The sequence below is a fragment of the Macrotis lagotis genome, chromosome X (assembly GCF_037893015.1).
Source record: "Macrotis lagotis isolate mMagLag1 chromosome X, bilby.v1.9.chrom.fasta, whole genome shotgun sequence".
NCBI lineage: Eukaryota > Metazoa > Chordata > Mammalia > Peramelemorphia > Peramelidae > Macrotis > Macrotis lagotis.
The window spans coordinates 585,520,807-585,537,179 of NC_133666.1; the positions used below are offsets into that span (position 1 = coordinate 585,520,807).

Sequence of the window (16,373 nt, forward strand, 5' to 3'; positions counted from 1 at the left end):
TGTCCAACCATCCATCCATCTTCTATCTGTATGTGTAATATGTGTGTATGTGTATCTGTATGTCCATGAGCATGTAATGTTTATGTGTATATGTGTGTTTGTGTGTGTAATATGTAAATTAATAAATGTTTGTGTATATATGTGTGTGTGTGTGTGTATGTCTTTATCTATCTACTCTTCCCAATAGAATATAATAGCCCTTTTAGGGTAGGGGACTGTTCTATTTTCATCTTGGTATTTTGGATACATGATAGGTGCTTTTGATAAATGTTTATTTATTAATTGTATTTCACCACAAGGATTCATGAGCCTTGGAGCCAAGGGAATTATGTCCACAGTTAGACCTGGGACTGAAGTGTAAAGCCCAGTTCCCATTTTGCCCTCCATTCCTAGTCTCTCTGTCTTTCTCTAAGCCCCCCCCCCCCAAAAAAAGATCTTTACCACCTATGGCTCTTGGATTGCAAAAGAAGTTCTATGTTAGCCCCTCCCCCACCCCAAGAGTTAGAAAAATAGGAGTGGGTCGACCTGAAAGACTTAGTCACAAGCAGCTCATTCCTGATCCCTTTCCTTGGCCTCTTTGTCCCTCTCTCTTGAGCCCTAAGGAAAACACTCTCTCTCTCTCTCTCTCTCTCTCTCTCTCTCTCTCTCTCTCTCTCTCTCTCTCTCTCTCTCTCTCTCTCTCTCTGTGACTCTCAGTTTCTCAGTGTATGTGTCTCTTTCTCTTTTTGTTTCTCTGTGTGTCAATGTGTTTTTCTCTTCTCTTTGCCTCTTTCCCTCTCTTTGCCCTTGTCTCTTTGTTTCTCTCTGTAGGTCTCTGTATGTGTCTCAGTCTTTGTGTCTCTCTCTGTCTCTTTTCTCCTGTTTTAAGAGAGACCCTGCCCTATCAGCAGCAGCCTTTCTCCATTCAGAACTAAACCCATGATACCAACCAATATTGTCCACTCCAGAGGCCTGGTATTTTGAACTGTGGTGTTCCCCAGGAATTTCAAAGTACATTGAGCTCTCTTGGCAGCATTCTCAACTATGTTATAAATATGTTGTGATTTCTTTCTATTTTATTTTTATACATAACTGTCTTTTCAAGTTCAGCATAAATAACAGAGCCTCTTGCCATACTACCTACCAATAAAAGGATAATAGTAATTCTACCTTCAATGCCAATTGCCCTCCAAATAAAGGAATTTTTTTCTTGTCTTATTTTTTATTTATTTTTTCCAGCTACATGCTATGATAGTTTTCAAAAATCATTTTTACTAGGTTTTGAGTTTCACATTTTTCTCCCTCCCATCCCTCTTTGCCCTGCCCCCCCCCCAACAAAAAGCAATCTAATATAGGTCATACATATATAACCATACTAAACATAGATCCACATTAATCATGTTGTGTTCTGAAGTCTTATCCCTCATGATTTCTTTTAGAATAATAATGTTCCATACATTCATGTACCACAGTTTGTTAAGCCATTCCCCAATTGATGGACATTCCCTCAATCTTCAGTTCTTTGCCACTACAAAAAGAGCTACTATAAATATTTTTCTACATTTGAAACCATGATCATTTTTACCTATTGTATTCCCCTTTCTGACCCTCTTATTTGCTGGCTTAGACTAAATTAGAGTCTTTTTTTTTCCTAACAAAGCCCCAGAGAATTTTAGCAGTTCACAGGATAGATTGTGAAGAACCTCATAGGTTATTGAGTCCGACCCACTCTTTTTATAGTCCAGAAACAGATTAAGTGACTTCTTCAGGGTCATATAGCTAGTAAATAATCAGAATTGGGAATTTAATAATTATAATAATAATAGCTAACATTATATAGCTCTATGTGCCAGGAACTTTACAATTATTAGTTCATTTGCCCTTCACAGCAACCCTATAACCCCCCTCTTTACAGATAAAGAAACTGAGGCTCAGAAAAGTTAGGAGACTTACCCAGCTAGTAAATACTGGAGGTCAGATTGAGCTCTGGTTGTCTGTCTCCAAGTTTAACACTATACCATGGAGCAGCTAGGTGGTGCAGTGGATAGAGAGCCAGCCCTTGAGTCAGGAGGTCCTAAGTTCAAATTCAACCTCAGATACTTAGTAATTCCCTAGCTGTGTGACCTCGGAAAATTGGCTCTTAGCCCCATTGCCTTAAATAAATAAAATAAAAATAAATATCCTAATTTAGTAATGATATGGTGAGAGCAATATAATAATCCTTTAAAAAACATTGCACCATGCTCTCTCTTACCATGTTTTCCCTCCCTCCTCCAACGCCCTCCATGACTTGGGACTCCTTGAGATCAGAGTTAACCATCCGATACCTATTCTCCACCCCACCCCTCAGATTTGTTTTAATATAGAGTTTCTTTCCTTTTCAGATCTCTGACGCACTGGTGTCCCCAGAGTAAAGTTGTAGAAGATTTCCAGGATGTAAGCAATACAGCACCAGTGAGTAATGTGGGGTGATGTCTGCTGAGGGGTAGAGGGTGCCTGGATTGGATTGGATTTCAAAAGGAGAAAAGAGATGTGTGTGTCAGGCAAAAAAAGAAAGAACTTTGAGGTAGTCTCTCCAGGAAGGTATTTACCTTAGAAAAGTCTGTCTATGATAGTGGTACGTCTTGAGTCTTGGTCTTAAAACTCAGAGGAACTGTGGGATGTGAGGAATTCTCCACACTGGCATCCTTCAACACTTGGGGACAGTTTGTGATGGAACATTCTCACTCAAATTCACTGGACAAAATCAGTTCCTCCTCAGCCATAGAACTTTAAATGCCCCATTGGACCTGCTTTCTTATGAGTTTTAGTAACATCGGTGGCCCAACCAGTGAAAGGGTTTTGCTTGTAGTTTCTTTGAGATCGCAGAGATGGGTTTGTGCTCATCTTCTATCCTTTCTGTCTCCTCATCCCTGTTTTGACCAAGGAAAAAGATATGATCTTTGACCACAAAGTGGTCCAGCTGAAGGCTAGTATCCTTGTAGGTATGCTTAGTCTATGGAAAGATTATTTGAATGGTTACAATATGGAAACATATGAGCCTTATTCTGTGCAGTTTCAAAGGGAGAAGAACTAGGGCATGAGGTTACAGGGAGGCAATTCTCAGATTCCTATAAAGAGGAATTTTTGAACTATTAGAACTGGCCAAAAATGGAATGAGTGTGAAAGAGTGAGTTCCTCTCCCCAGAAAGTATTATAGTTAGATGCTGGATAGACCTTCTGAGAGAGTGTGATATAGGAAGAAAGGTTCTGGATTCACCCCTAGGAAGACCTGAATCTGGATCCTACCTCTACCACTTAATAAATTATGTGACCATCAGCAAGTCATTTAACTTCTGTCTGCCTTAGTATCTTCATCTGTAAAATATTTCCAACTCAGAGGGTTGTAGGGAAGATCCAGGGAGATGATATATGTAAAACACTCTATAAAGGACAGCTACAATTATTATTACTATTGAGAAGCAGCATGGCTTAGTATCAGACTTAGGGATCAGAAAGATTTGGTCCAAGTCTTCATTCATACACTTCTTTCAGTGCCCAAGACAACTCACTCCAACTGGAAATTAAGTTGAATTACCAAGTGGAATCACTGGAGGAAGACTCCACACCAGGAATTGACTGATGATATTGATGAAATATTATTGATATTGGTGAAATCTTAATTTCATCTGATTCAAAATTATTGTGGTGATTGTTATCTGATAAGAATATTGGACAAGCAGGGGGTTTGACTGGCTGACTTCTACAGTGCTCTAGGTGAACATGACTATTATTTTGACTTTGATAGTTAATTCTTGGGTCAAGTAAATGGCCCAGTGGACAGAGCACCTGACTTGAAGTCAGTAAGACCTGAGTTCAAATGTGACCTCAGACTCTTACCTGCTTTATATCCCTGGGAAAATCACTTATCTGAAAAATGAGATGGAGAAGGAAATGGTGAACCACTACAGTATCTTTGCCAAGAAAACCCCCAAATGGGTCATGAAGAGCCAGATACCACAAAAACAACTCTATGACAACAAAGCTAATTCTACATGTGTCCAATTGATGAAACTAGTTAAAAATATACTTAGTTATGGTAATCATCTTTGTAATAGCTTAGTTATGGTTCCTTTAAAAGTCTCAGAATGCTTTCTTCACAGCAACCTGGTGTGATCAATTAGTATATTATTCTCCCAATTTTACAGATGAGAGAACCAGAGCTAATAAATATCAGGACAAATATTCAAGCCTAGGACATCTGACTCCAAGCTCAGTGTTTCCTCACTATTGGGGTGCCTCTTTCATGAACCCCCCATCCCATTGTCATTAGACCAATGAATTCCTTTAAAGCAAGCATTGTCTTTTGCATCATATAGTAAATATAAAGCTGACCTTGGATTCTAGAAGATCTAGGTTCAAGATTGAACTGCTTCAGCTCAACCAGGTCCCTTAACCATCCTCTTATGCCCTCAACCTCCTACCTGGCTGCCATTTTGGACTCCTCAATATTTCTTACCCATCATAAGCTGCTGCTTAGGCCTGATGATTTCATCTTTGCAACTAAGCACACTCATGGTAGGTGCTTATAAAATGCTTGCTGGTTGGCTGATTGACTGACTTTGACTTCCTTTTCCTTGCCAGTAGCTGACCTTGTATTGTAGATCCGTGGAATGGTGGAGCTAGAGGCAACCTGAGCAAATCCCTCCCAGCTCTAACGGTCTGTGTCATTCTACAGGAGGGTGGTTGATAGAAGTGCTTGCCTTAGACATCTGGATATGTCTGAAGAGAGCAGTTCGACTCTTCTCGACCCTCACAGAGCCAAGGAAAGTCTAGGCAGCTGGTGTCTAGTGCCCCTCCCACACAGATGGCCTTGTCCTCAAGGCTCGCCTCTAGTCCAGGGGAGAGGAGAGGAGCCGCAGCAGACAAAGGGGGGCCACACTGAGCAGGCTCTAGCCACAGAGGCCTCGGTCGAGGCCTTGGTAGAGCTAGTCTAGAGCTCAGGGGGCCCAAAAGGGGAAACAGGGTTGTGGTTACAGTGTCGCTGGGTTGCCAAGGTACCTGAAGCCACTTCATGGGAGGAGGAATAAGGGAGGTTGGTGCACGCATGAGTGAAGTTTGGCAGGCAGAGCTTGGCAACAGGGCATCAGATGGCTCTGTGACTAGGGAGGAAGTACACCCTGAAGCACAAATGGAGAAATGAAGCAGAAGAGACACCCATCTCGGATCAGAGGAGCCAAATAATAGGAGGGGGTCTCTTTGTTGTTGCAGCTCTGCTTTCTGACTTTGCTTTATTCTCATACATTGGCCATAAGCCATCAATATTTACCAAATATCTTAAAGAGCATCCTCTAGAGGATGCCTCAGATTCTAGGTGATTCTAAAAGATCTAGGTTCACAATTGAGCTGCCTCAGCTCTATACTCCCCGAGTGACCATGGGCAGGTCTCTTAACCATCCTCCTAGGCCCTCAGCCTCCTACCTGGCTGCCATCTTGGACTTCTCAATATTTCTCACCCATCATATCCAAGCTATTGCCAAGGCCTGATGAGTTCATCTTTGTAACATCTCAGATTTGCCCCTTTCTCTCATATTACTGTCACTTTAGGTCAGGTTCTCATCATCTCAATTACTGCAATAGCTGATGGGTCTGCCTGCCTCAAGTCTCACCCCATTCCAATGCCCCCTTCCTCAATAAAATCCAGTGACTCCCTATTGCCTCCAAGATCAAATACAAAATGTTCTATTTGGTATTCAAAGGTTGGCACATAGTAAACATTTAATAAATGTGTTAACTGACAACCTCCCAGTGGCCCCTTGAAACTCTTCTCAGAGGTTCTTAACCTGAGATCTATGACCTTTTAAAAATATGCATTTTTTCATAAATATTTTTAATAGAATTGGTTTCCTTTATAACACTATGTATTTTATTTTCTGCATCTAAAAAGATATTGAGAAAAGGTCTGTAGATTTAGATTTGCCAAAGGGGTCTTTGAAACAAAATAGACTAAAAACTCCTTTTCTCAGGTGAAAAGACAGAGGTGCCTTTACAGATTAGTTTCAACACCCAGGATCAACCTATGTGGACAGAAACACATCTGAATTCTTTCCCATCCCTCTTTCTTGGAAAAAAATAATCCCTCAAAGAGGCAGCTAAGTAAGTAGGTGGTGAAGTGGATAGATTGTTAGGCCTAGAATCAGGATGACCTGAATTCAAATCCAGCCTTAGACACCAACTATAGCTACATGATTCTGGGCAAGTCACTTAATCCTATTTGCCTCAGTTTCCTCATCTGTAAAATGAGTTGGATAAGGAAATGGCAAATTAGTATCTTTGCCAAGAAAACATCAAATAGGGTCACAAAGATGCAGATACAACTCATCAATAGTAAATTATCATAAGAGTCTATGACTCTAAATAATTTTACAAATTTGGGAATGTTATAAATAACATAAATTTGAGGGAGATTTCCTGTAGGAGACAGACTTTGAAATGAGGGTAGAGGGGGCCATTATAATAGTTTTAGAGGTGGACAAATTTGAAGATAGCAAGAAAAAACTTCAGAAAGTTGACTTGTCTGGACTGGAATGAGTGAACAAGCATTAGAACCTACCTCATGAAGTAAACTTGCTATATGAAACAGTACTATTTATTGCATTGGTAGAAGGGTCATAATAAAAATTATAATAGCTAGCAATTATAGAGTGCTTTAAGGTTTGTAAAGATTTATGCTTTATGAATATTAAATTCCTTGATTCTGTTGCTGCTATTATTTTAATTTCCGTTTTACAGATAAGGAAACTGAAGCAGACCTAGGCTAGACTTGCCTAGGATTACAAGATTAGGGAAATGGAATTTCTTGGCTTCTTGAAGGATTCTAAACTTTGTTACATAAGTATCTGTTTTATTTAAATTTGATTTTCAGATGGATCTTTTTAGACTGTAAGTTCCCTGAGGGCAGAGTCCAGGTCTTATTCTTCCATGAATGAATCCATTCAATAAGTATTTGCTCAATTACAGAATTGCTTTTCAGAAGCACAAAGGATCATATCTGGAAGAGACATTTAGAGACCATTGAATCCAATCTCCCCATTTTTGCAGATGAGGAAACTGAGGCACAGAGAATTTAAATGACTCAACCAAAAGCACATAGTAAATATCTTAGGCAGAAATTCAAATTCAGGTGATCCTGACTCCACTGCCTCATTACTGTATAATGTGTTTACCTCAATTTCAGAATAGGAGTGAAGACTCAACTTATCCATTTTCATCCTGAGAGCACAGTGAAGGTTAAACCAGCAGAGCTATCAGGAGAGAGGAAAACATGGCAGGAGAAGAGAAGGACTTTCCTTCATTTCCTATCATTTGGGTTCAGCAGACAAGGGCAGAGCTCTCCATTTATGCCTCACCCAAATTCTTCACATACATGTGTTCATAATAAATACAGTTAATGTCTCCTTTCCCTCGAGTTCCTGCCCCCAGCATCTGCTGTTCTCCTTGAATCTCCTGACATCTGCAGAGTCTGTGTCAGTGGCCCCATTTTACAAATGGAGACAGTGTCAATCTATGCTAATTAGGAGGAGGCCTGGTTGAATTGCTGCATGTTTTTGTATGCAGATAAATATTTATTGCTTTCAGGTAAGTGGAGTTGCCCTTGGGGAAAGGAGTGTGCTTCCAGTCAGAAGCCCTATCTGGGTTTGAGTTTTGGCTTCATCATTTTTTTTATGTGACCTCATGGTTTACCTGCTGAGGTTGGATTTCCTTGTTTGTAAAAAGAAAAGGTTTAGACCTGGTAACTTCTAAAGTCTTCTAACTATAAAATGCTAGGACATCTCCAATCAGTGTGGTCTATGTGGTCAGTTTTGTTTTTGTTGTTGTTGACTCATTTCAATTGGTCAAACTCTTCAAGACTCATTTGGGGTTTTCTTGGAAGAAATATTGGAGTAGTTTGCTGTTTTCTTGCCCAACTCATTTTACAGCTAAGGAAACTGAGGTAAACAGGATTAAGTGACTAATACAAGGTCACATAGCTAGTGAATGTTTGCAGCCAGATTTTGAACCCCAGAAAATGAATTTTCCTGGTTCTCTATCCTCTGTACCATCTAGCTGCTGTCTGTCAGTACAGTTGGGCTAAACCACTGCCCCCAAGTAGAGGTGTTGCTTTGAGGGGAGAGGAATAATCTTTTGTATAATACCCACTATGTGCCAGGGCTTAGCCTGGGCTAAGCAATTTTTTAAAAATATGATCTCATTTAAGTCTTTACACTTAGAAAGTAGGCATATTATTCCTCAGTTTTTACAGTTGAAGAAATTGAGGCAAACAGAAGTTAAGTGATTTGCCCAAAGTCATAAAGCTGTTACTTGTTAAGTATCTGAAGATAGATTTGAACTCATCTTCCCAACTCCCAGCCCATTGCTCTATCCCATTGCACCTCTTGCTGAAAAGGCAAGAATGATTTGTTATGAACCTCTCATAGCTTGAAGTTAAACAGGACTTAGCTACATTGACCAAAATCACACCTTGCAATTTCAAATGAATGGTGTCTAAAGTTCTTAGAAGCAATAGGTGATTTTCTTTAGTGAATAACCAGTCTCTTAGGCTGTTGCAACTAGCAAAGTATGAATTAATGAGATCTTACAGAAACGTTCTTATATTTATTCCGTTGTTCAGTAAGTGAACATTTATTAAGTGCCTACTTGTGTGGAGGAGTGCTGTGCTAAATTGATTAGCTGGAGAGAGTCCAGAAGAGGGTAGCCATGATGGTCAAGAGCCAGGAGTTGGTATCAGAAGAGAATTGGTTGAAAGAACTAGGGATCTTGGACAAGAAAAGACTATGGGAGGTCAGTGAGTTGTGATAGATGTGTTCGAGCATGCATTTGTTAATTTCTCCTCTGAAAGAAGGTTTGAACTTCAGTTTAGCCCAGATTTTAGAATCAGCAGCAATGAGTACAAGTTACATGTGTAACTTTCTCTGAAAAAACAAAAAAACTTAAGAGGTGTCTATGGATTACCTTAGGAAGTTGTGGTTTCTCAGTCTTTGGAAGTCTTCAGCCAGAGGTCAAACGATTTCTTGTCATCTGTGTCTATAAGGTTTCTTCTGAACAATGAGTCTTCTGATCACCTAGGTCCTCTCCAATTTCCAAAATGCTGTGATTCTATAAAAGCTTAAAAATAATAAATAAATGAAAAGGAAAAGTTAAATATTACTAGTCATGTTTCTGCAAGGATGAAATTTATAAAATACTTTCCCCCTAATTATATGAGGCCAGGTACCCATTTTACAGATCATTGAATCATAGATTTTGAGCTAGAATGTACCTTAGGGACAAATTAACTTAAGACTAATGCTTTAATACTATAAAATACTATATATATATATACTATAGAATATATTATTTTGTATATTGTGATATTATTAAACTTAGGTGGCCAGGTAATGCAGGGGATAGAGTGCTAGATATGGGTTCAATTTTGGCCTCAAATACTAGCTGGGTGACCCTGGGCAAGTCACTTTAACCCTATTTGTCTCAGTTTCCTCATCTGTAAAATGAGCTGGAGAAGGAAATGGCAAACCACTCTAGTGTCCTTGCCAAGAAATTCCTCAATGAGGTCATGAAGAGACAAATATGGCAGAAACAACTCAATAATAGATACTTAAACTTAATACTATTGCCTCTCTCTCAGATTACTTTCCATTTATTTATACTGGATATATTTTATACGTATGGTTTTTTGCTGTTGTCTCTTTTATTAAACAGTGAGCTCCTTGAGGGCAGGGAGTATGTTTTTTGCACTTTTTTTGGTAAAATCATCACATTACTGGGCAAATAACATAGGCTGATTAGATGCTTGTTGATTGACCATCTACTATTCTGAGTTAAGGAAAATGGAGCTCAGTTGGCTTCCCCAAGCTGGTACTAGAGTCAGGATTAGATTCCAGTCCTCCTGTGAGTCCAACGATCTTAGTTCCTTAGTTCCTAATTTTATTCAGTACAAAACCAGGTTGCTCTGTGAATCTCATGGGTAAATGTCTTTGGGAATGGAGGGAGGTGGAATTTGAATCAGACCTTAATTCATTGGGACTAATTGGGTGAAAGGAACATGGCAGGGGAGGAGCACAAAAGCTAAACATAGAGAACAAACTAGAACCAAGTATTCCACCTTTCAGACAGGCCCTGAGTTGGAATCACTCTTGGGGAAAAAGACATGTTCCACAAAAGTCATGGTTTTTAAATTGTTTTTCCATGGACTCATGTCTTAATGGACTTTAATTTTTTTATTTTAAAAATTGCTTTATTTTTGTTTCTGATTGTTTATCACCTGGAAGTAGTAGCCAACACCTTAATCTTCTACCTCTTCTAACTCTTTCCATACCAACAAATCTGTTTTTTTTTTCCATTCTCAGGCAGTTCCCAAGAATTCACTAAGTCAGACACTGGACTAAGCCCTGAATACAAATATAAGCAAAAAAAGAAAAGAAAAGATAACCCTGCCCTCAAGGAGCTTACATTCTAAGGAGGAAGACAGCATATAAAAGGAAAATGAAAAAGAGGGGTGGGAAGAAGCACTTGAGGATGATAGAGTTCAGAAGACTGAAGTCTGGTGGGAAATAGATGGCGGGCCTCCAATCTGAGCTCTTCTCACCATTCACACCACTCCCATCTCAGTTCAAACCTTTGACTGGTTCATCCTTTGACTGGTATTCCAGTGGTTTCCTCATTGGTTTTCCTGCCTCAAATCTCCCTCCTACACTGCTGCAGATGTGATTTTACCTTAAATGGATTTGATCAAGTCATTCCCTTACTCATTAAATGCTAGAGATTCCCTATTGCTACAGGATAAAATAGAAATCTTTTTTTAGCTTTTAAAGCCCTGTACCCTCTAGCCTTGACCTGTCTTTCCAAACTCATTCTACACTTCTCCTTCTCTTGCTTTCCAGGCAAACTGGTCTTCTCTTGGTTTTTCTCATATGACAGTGTTCTGCTTGGCAGATACTCCATTCTCACAGAATCCCTGTCTTCCACTCCCCTCCAGCACCACCTTCTCCATTCTCCATTCTCCTTCTCCTTTCCTGTCTCCTTGAGCATGCTTGTCATCCTACCTTGTATTTATTGGTGTTTATTCTCTTGACATTTTTCTGTGTCCCTGGAGGTCTCCCCATTAGAATGTAAACTCTTTGAGAGTAGGGATAGTTCCAGTTTTATGTATCCCTTAGTAGGTAATACAACTGCTGCCTGATACATGGTAGGTTATTAATAAATGCTTCTTGACTGATTGATTAATGAGTAGTTTACTGGAATATCAGTAACTCACAAAGCTCTTGAAAGCCTACAGGTATTTGTTCATATTAACCTTGGGGTATATTAATAGAAGCATTGTTTCCCCAGGGAAATGTGACTCTCAGGCAGGTGACTTGCCCAGGGTCTCAAAGCTAGTAAGGATGAAAGGAATACAGTTCTGGACTCTTGATTTTAAGACTTTTTGTTCATTCCCCAATGCTCACATGATCTCTACCAGGAAGAATTCTTTTTTATTGTAATTCAAAATCTATATTTGGGGAAATAAGCATATCTCCCACTTTTCTGAGAGTTAATCTCAAAATGCCTAGCTCTGCTTTTCTCCAAAGAAAGGAAGACTTTCTTGAAAATCACATTAAAGAATGGGCCTGAAGAAATGATAAGAAAAAAATGTACTTCCCTTCCTTCTTTGTAGAGGTGAGGGGTTAGTGGTATGTAACATTGCATATGTTGTTGGATTTAATTAATGTATTCTTTAGCTTTACCGAAGTTTTTTTCTCCTTATTATAAGGGATGGATCACTGGGTAAAGGTAAGGATGTGAGGTATACCTCAGAAATGGGTAATGTACAAATAATTATCAAGGAAAATTAATTTGGAAAAATTATGCTAAAATGTTATCAAGTTTTAGTACCTGAATATCATTTCATAGTGTTAATGAACAAACCATAGAGTTATTAAACATAATAATAATAATAATAATTGTTCAATTATGTCCAACTCTGTGACCCTGTGGACCATTGAACTCCACTCTTCTTCGTGGGCTTTTCTTGGTGAAGATACTGGAATGGTTTGCCATTTCCTTCTCCAATGGATTGAGTCAAACAATTAAGTGACTTGGCAAGGACATATAACTAGCAAGTGTCTGTGTTTGAACTGAAGTCTTCCTGACTCCAGGCTCAGTGTTCTATCCACTGAACCACTTAACTGTCTCCAATAATAACTAGTGTTTATTTAGTGTTTTAAGCTTTACAAATTCTATATTGTACATATATACACATCATCTCATTTGCCGCTCACATTTTACAGTTGAAGCTGAGGTTCACACTTGCCCATTGGTCCACAGCTAATAAGAGTGTTACAAAAGTAGGATTCAAATCCAATTACCTCCTGATTTCACAAACAGACTTTGAAACTGTGCAAAGGAAGAAATGAAAATGAGGATTCTTTTTTTCAGTCAGCAGGCCCAAGGAGTTTTCAAGAGAAGCTGTTACTCTAGTATCAGAGAATTTTCACACTTAGGAAGGGAAAAAAACCACACAGCAACAAAAAGCCTTCTTGATTATAGACTTAGAGCTGGAAGGAGTCTCAGAGGCTGTCAGCCACAACCCCTCCTCCTCCTCCTCCTCTTCCTCCTCCTCCTCCATGGAACCTTCACAAATTCTTCTTCCCACTAAACTCCTCAATATTATCGTCTACATCACACTGTCTGGCATTTGATTACACACTGATCTGTACTGCTCTCATTATTTTAATTCACAGATTCAAAGGATCTTGGAGGTTATTTAGACCAACCTCATTAGTTCCAATGGACCAAAGATCACACAGTATGAAAGAGAAAATTTGACCCAGACCCTCCTCCGATTCTACAACCAGGGTTCTTCCCATTGTACCATGATGTGTCCCACTACATGTGTTAGTTTTCCCTAATCCAAATGGATTTTAAGTAGGGTACAGTGGAAAGAACTTACACTGTCTCTGGAGTCAAAGGACCAGAACCAAATTCCATGTGACTTTGGGCAAGTCATTTAGCCTTTAACGGGTTTCAATTTCTTCCTAAAATTTGGGGGAAGGAAGGACCAGGATAGACACTGAGTAAATTTATATTGTAAGTTCTTGAGGGCAGGGTTACATGTCTACTTCTTGGCACAGTGCTATGTAGTAGATGCTTGATAAATATTTATTAACTGACTGACTTATTGCTTAAAGGGAGATCTATTTGAAGGGATCCAGAGTGAGGAAGATCTGACTCATTGAAGGTTCTATCTAGTTGGGTTCTGAATTATATTGAGGTTTTTCCTTAGCTGCATATCTATGGCATAGCAGGTAGAGAGCTGACCTCCAAGCCAGGAAGACCTGGGTTTAAGCTCCAGCTCTTTTATATACTGTCCCTTTCCCGAGAGGTCCCTAACCTTTATTCTTCCTCTCCCCTTCTTCATCTCATGGCCTCCTTCAGCAGACTAACCCCCCCCAATAGTGCATGTCTTCTCCCTTGTCTCCCACTAACTGATGAGAGGAAGCTCATAGAGATGAGAAGCTCTAATCCAAGGGTTTGGCAGGCTTCAGACTTGGGTGATTGCCTCACAACCACAGGGGGGAGTTGACTGGCAGTATACACCTTGCCTTGGGTTATGCCTGTTGGGTGGAGCAAGATGGGGTAATAACAGAGATTTGTAGCTTTTTTGGAACCCTTCAATTGTTCTTCTCCCCATCTCATTTTTCTGACCTTCTTCAAATCTAAACTCTCCTTCAGGGTCCAGTTCAGGCCCATCTTTTCTAGGAAGTCTTCCTGGTAACCACTACGGCTCCCATTTTCTTCTCTCTCCTCTGAACTTTTGGTGATCTCCCACATACACGTGAGCACTCAATTATACACTCTGTCATTGTTCTCTGCCAGTTTTGTGCATATTCAATTCATTAACTCCAGTTACGACATTTACTAGCTAGGCTTAATGGAAAGAGTGCCAGATCTGGAGTCCAGGGAACAAAATTCAATTTAACAAGATTTAGTGAATATGTATTATATCCCAGGTACCATGCTGGCCACTGGAGATTCAAAGACAAAATCAAACCAGTCCCTTCCCTGAGGCACCTTACCTTCTAGTAGGGAGGAAGCAGCATGTACATAGAGAGGTATGTGCATTCTCTCCAAAGAAATTCTATAGATGGTAGAATGAAGAGCATAGTCTTTATTATCTTTGGGATTTTGGGCATCTTCGGTCTCCTCCATAACCTTTAAAATCCTTTCTAACTCTTAAGTGTCAGCTGTATAAACTTGGCCAAACTTCTTTACCCTGTAAATTGTAGGGAAGCATCATGGTGTGATGGGAATAGTATAGGACCTAGAGCTAGTCCTCTCCAACATTAGCTCTGTAATCTTGCCTAGCTAGCTACCTTAACCTCTTTGAAGCTTAGTTTCTTCATCTGGAAAATGGGGATAACCGTTTCTACTACTGAGGTTTATTTTGACAGTCCAATGAAATGTGTGATGCTTAATGTGATTGAATGATGCTTCATCAGCCTCAATGTATTATATGACAGTGTTAAATATTATTATTGGTCTGACCTAAAATAAGATCCTAGTTTTACCATGTTCTTCACCTACTCAAACAGCTTCCCTCTCTGTCTCCTAGATAAAATACAAACTCCTCTGTTTGACATTGAAAGTTCTTTGTGTATTGGCTACAACTGATCTTGCCAGACCAATTTCACATTATTCCTTCCCTGCTCAATTCCATCTCCCAGACCATATTATTGTCCCATTTTCTGTGCTTGGTATACACCATTCCATCTCATGAATCTCTTTTCTTTCCTTTTTCCACCTCCACCTCTTGGAATCCTTACCTTCATTCAAGGTCTGATCTCTCCAGCTGTTAGCACTCATGTAAACACATTTATGTGTAGTATTAACACGTGTGAGTATTTATAGATACATACATATGTTTTTATATAGAAATATATATGCATGTGTGTGTTTACATGCAAACACATATAATGTCTCTCTTTTTTCCCCTCCCCCCAAAGTCAGGGGCTGTGATCCATTTTGAGGAAATGTTTCAAAATGCTTGTTGGATTGAATTAATTTATTAGAATACTTAAACCACTGAAGAAAGTGCTTTGTAAACCTTTAAGTCTTGAGAAGTATGAGCTGATATCACCATTATTAATAATCCGTAGCTAATTTGCTGGATACTTAAAAGGTGTGGGAACATTTCATATTTGTACTTGCCTGAATGTCTGTGATAAGCCATTTGCCCTCTAGAATGTAAGCTCCTTGAGAGCAGGGACTGTTCATTAGAGCTGTTTCTGTGTCTGGCACATAATAGACATTTAATAATGTTTGTTAAATTGAATGCTATATCTCCATAGAGATCAGCATAGTGCTTTCCACAAAGTGGATACTCAATAAAGATTTAGTTGATATTTGTTGATACTAAAGAAACAGACATATAGTATAATAATATACTTTTTCTTATAGGATATATAATTTATATATAATATATGATAATAATATACCTTTTCTTAACAACCACATGGTGATCTGTAAGAACCTTTCTCTCTGTTTCTCTCTCTCTCTCTGTTTCTTTTCTCTCTCTCTCTCTCTCTCTCTCTCTCTCTCTCTCTCATAAGCAGGGCTATGGGTGGTGTCCCTTCAGTCATGTGAGAACTAGAAAGGAACCTTATAAAATGCAACCCCAGAGCCTGAGAGATCTGTGCAGTGTGAGTGCTGGGAAGTTTACATTCTCTAGGCATTAGCTGAATGAGTGAAAGAAATTCTCCCAGGATTCTTGAGTGCTACCTACTCTCTCCCAGCATCAACAATCTATGCAAGAAAATAGATAGAATACTGAGCTTGGAGTCAAAAAATACCCAAGTTCAAATTTTACCTCTGATGCTCACTCTCTGGGCAAGTCATACAACTTTTCTCAGCTTCTTTATCTTGTAAATGAGGAGGTTGGATTTGATGGCTTTTAAGACCCTTCATCTGTGACCCTCCAGGGTCAGTAGCCATGAATTTCTCATTTCCTTTTTGGTTACTTATCTAAATATGGTAGGTTTTCAATTGTCAGTTCTTTTGTCTCCCCTTTGGTTAGTCCCTAACACAATGCTTTGCACAGAGATGTTCAGTAGGTATTTATTGGAGTCTGTTTTAGCAACAAGAAACATTTGTCAAAGTATTAGAATCTTTAGATTTGGTGTCTTTTCCTACAGAATCAAAGTAGAATTTCATATGGGATTTTTGTTGTTGTTGTTGTTTAATGAAAATATATATGAGTGGAATAGGAAGCAGGAAAACATAGATGACAGTGTAATATCAGAGAAATACATGACCAAGGGGGGAAAAAAAAAAGAAAGACTAGTCACAGAGCAAAAAGCCTATGAATGGAGAGTGCATTC

The 16,373-nt window shown here is 39.2% G+C and overlaps 1 protein-coding gene across 10 annotated transcripts in view; it reads left to right on the plus strand.

Annotated features, from left to right (window-relative positions):
• Positions 1–16,373, plus strand: part of ZHX2 (zinc fingers and homeoboxes 2) — a 208,748-nt gene that overhangs the window by 98,880 nt on the left and 93,495 nt on the right. For 8 of the 10 annotated variants that reach the window (XR_012471627.1, XM_074201554.1, XM_074201558.1 and 5 more), the window contains one exon: positions 2,364–2,433. The gene's annotated coding sequence lies outside the window, so the exon portion shown is untranslated. The remainder of the gene's footprint in view (positions 1–2,363; positions 2,434–16,373) is intronic. The other 2 variants (XM_074201560.1, XM_074201561.1) reach the window with 1 other exon arrangement.